The following is a 3,743-nucleotide window of genomic DNA, read 5'->3' on the forward strand; positions in this document are numbered from 1 at the left end:
TAACCACAAAGCATAATATTTCACGATAAAAAAAATCAGCATATCATATAATTAACATCAATAACTTAAAAATAACAATTATGCTACATTATTTACACATGAACTTACCTCGTATGCGAAAATGGCTACTTTTACCATTTCGTCCACAACTTGGTATTTTCCCCATTTTAGCCCGAATTTTAGTTTTCCTTGCTCTATCATTTAAAATATAGTCTAATTAGGACTCACATTATTCAAATTGACCCAAAATCATATTTTGGAAAATTACAATTTTGCCCCTAAACTTTTGCATATTTACACTTTTGCCCCAAAGCTCGTAAATTAAAATTCAGCCTATTTTCTTATGTTTTATGACATGCTGATCATTCTTCCCTTCTATGGCAACAACAAATTCTCACTCTAACATGTACTTATGACTATTAGGTATTTTTACCGATTAAGCCCTTTTGCTCGTTTTCACTTAAAACGAGTAGCACAAGTTGTCTAACATAATTTAAAACCTCATATGCTATCATAAAACACCAAAATACACAAATTTCACCTATGGGTATTTTTCCAAATATAAACCCTAGGTTAAATTATTGCTAGCATAAGCTAAATCAAGCTACCGGGGCTCCAAAAACGTAAAAACCATTAAAAACGAGGCTAGAACGGACTTACAATCGAGCTTGGAAGCTTGAAAAACCCTAGCCATGGTTTCTCCTTGCTATATTCGTCCATGGGGTTGAAGATGAGCAAAATTGGCTTTTAATTTTGTATTTTAATTCATTTTACCCCTAAATGACCAAAATGCCCTTACTACTAAACTTTTCAAAAATTCCATCCATGTCCAATTTTTGTCCATAGACTTAGAAATTGGTAAAATTTCTATTTAAGACCTCCTAATTAATATTTCAAAACAATTTCATACTAGAAACTTCTAGAATACAAGTTTTACAAATTATTCGATTTAGTCCCTAATTTCAATTTAAGCACTTTATGCATAAAATTTCTTCACAAAATTTTCACACAATCATGCAATCATATCATAGACCTTAAAATAATCATAAAATAATTATTTCTATTCGGATTTTGTGGTCACGAAACCACTATTCCGACTAGGCCCAAAATCAGGATATTACAGGTTCAAAGCTTTTTGGGTTTGGTTGGATACTATAGACGATTTGTAAATAGATTCTCTATGATAGCTACTCTGATAACAAGGCTACTGCAAAAAGATGTCAAGTTCGAATGGATCGAAAAGTGCCAATAGAGTTTTGAGAAATTAAAGGCCTTGTTAATCGAAGCCCCAGTGTTAGTGCAACCGGAGTCAGACAAGGAGTTTGTGATATATAGTGACGCCTCCTTGAATGGTTTAGGGTGCGTGCTTATGAAATAAGGTAAGGTTATCGCTTACACTTTGAGACAGCTGAAGCCTCATGAGAAAAACTACCCACCGCACAATCTAGAGTTGGTTGCTATCGTGTTCGCATTGAAAATTTGGAGACACCATTTGTGTGGCGAGAAATGCCGAGTATTTACCGATCAAAAAAGTCTCAAGTATTTGATGACTCAAAAGGAATTGATTCTACGGCAAGGAAGGTGGCTAGAGCTAATAAAGGATTATGACCTGATAATTGACTATCACCTGGGAAAGGTGAATGTAGTTGTCGATGCTTTGAGTAGAAAGTCATTGTTTACCTTGAGCGCCATGAATACTCAGTTGACTGTGTCTAACAATGGTTCGGTACTAGCAGAGTTGAGAGGTAGGCCGACATTCCTACAAGAGATCCGCGAAGCTCAGAAAAGTGATAAGGAGTTACAAGTTAAGATGGCTCAGTGTGAGACAGAAAATGAATCCGGATTACGTATTGATATCGATAGATATATAATGTTCAAAGATAGAGTTTGTGTACCCAAGGACAATGAACTTATTTAGAAGATTCTACAAGAGGCACATAATAGTTGTTGGTCCATCCACCCAGATAGTGTAAAAATGTACAACAACTTGAAGAAAATGTACTGGTGGTCGGGGATGAAAAGAGACATTTTCGAGTTCATTTCTAAGTATCTTGTATGTCAGCAAGTGAAGGCTGAACACCAAGTACCTTCGGGACTATTTCAACCTATCACGGTTCCCGAGTGGAAGTGGGATCAGATTTCTATGGATTTCATGATGGGATTGACGGTAACCCCAAAGAAAAAGGATGCCGTTTGGGTTATTGTGGAAAGGCTAACAAAGTTGGCACATTTTATACCAGTGCGTACCGACTACTCCCTTGAGAGATTGGTTGACTTGTATGTTTCTAAAATTGTGAGATTGCACGGGGTACCCTTGTCGTTTATTTCGGATAGGTACCCGAGATTTACCTCGAGGTTTTGGAAAAAGTTACAAGAGGCATTGGGAATAAAGTTGAGTTTTAGCACGGCATTTCACCTGCAAATGACGGTCAGTCAGAAAGAGTGATTCAGATTTTAGAAGATATGTTGCGGTGTTATGTTCTCGAATTTCAAGGTAGTTGAGAAAGGTACTTACCATTGGTTGAATTCGCCTACAATAATAGTTATCAGTCAAGTTTGAAGATGGCACCTTATGCGGCTTTATATGGGCGAAAGTGTCGAACGCCTTTACATTGGACCGAACTCAGAGAGAGTCAGATTCACGGGGTCGATTTAGTAAAGGACACTGAAGAGAAAGTTAAAGTGATTCGCAACTGTTTGAAGGTCGCCTCGGATAGGCAGAAATCCTATACGGAGCTAAAATGGAAAGAGATCAAATTTCAAGTCGGTGATCGAGTGTTTTTGAAGGTATCCCCATAAAGGAAAGTTCTCAGATTTGGTAGAAGAGGCAAGTTGAGTCCTCGTTTCATAGGACCTTATGAGGTTACTGAGAGAGTATGGCCAGTTGCCTATCGACTGGCTTTGCCACCAGAATTGGAAAAGATTCATGATGTGTTTCATGTGTCCATGCTATGCCGATGTAGACCAGACCCTTCGCATGTGATTACGCCAACAGAGGTTGACATTCATCCGGACATGACTTATGGCGAAGAGCCGGTCAAGATTTTGGCTCGAGAAGTCAAACAGTTGTGGAATAAGAGTATAGCACTCGTGAAAGTTTTATGGCATAGACATGGAGTCAAGGAAGCCACCTGGGAACCCGAGGAGACTGTGAGAGATCAATACTCGAACTTATTCATTGGTAAGATTTTCGAGGACGAAAATCCCTAAGGGGGAGAATTGTAATAGCCCAATTTTAGGGCTAGTCAGAATTGTGGTTCTAAGACCATTAATCTGAAGTCAAAAAAATTATTTTATTTTTATTTTGGAGTCATAACATGTTATTAGTAGTGTATGAAAAATTTGGTGGGTTAATTTTGACGTTTGTGAGCCCAATTGTGAAAAATGACTAAATCGCATAAAGTGCAAAAGTCTTAAATTGATAGCTAAGGGTGTTAAATTGTTAAGAATATAAATTTGGGGGTCTTTAAATGGCAAAAAGACCCTTAGAACTTAGCTTGGACGGCCATAGGAGATAAAAATGTTGAAAAGTCAACATTAGGTAATTGGATGACATAATGTGTAATAAAATAATGCCTAAGCCTAGCTATCATCTTTTCTTTCATTCCTTCTTCATTAGCACCGATTTTTCAGCCATTCTTCGGGGGTTTTGAGCTTCAAAAATTTCAGCAACTTATTCTTCTTGCAAGTAAGTGATTCACATACTTTTTGTTGATGATTTTTGCATTTTTGGACCCATTGAA

Source organism: Gossypium hirsutum, chromosome A13 (assembly GCF_007990345.1).
Source record: "Gossypium hirsutum isolate 1008001.06 chromosome A13, Gossypium_hirsutum_v2.1, whole genome shotgun sequence".
Classification (NCBI taxonomy): domain Eukaryota; kingdom Viridiplantae; phylum Streptophyta; class Magnoliopsida; order Malvales; family Malvaceae; genus Gossypium; species Gossypium hirsutum.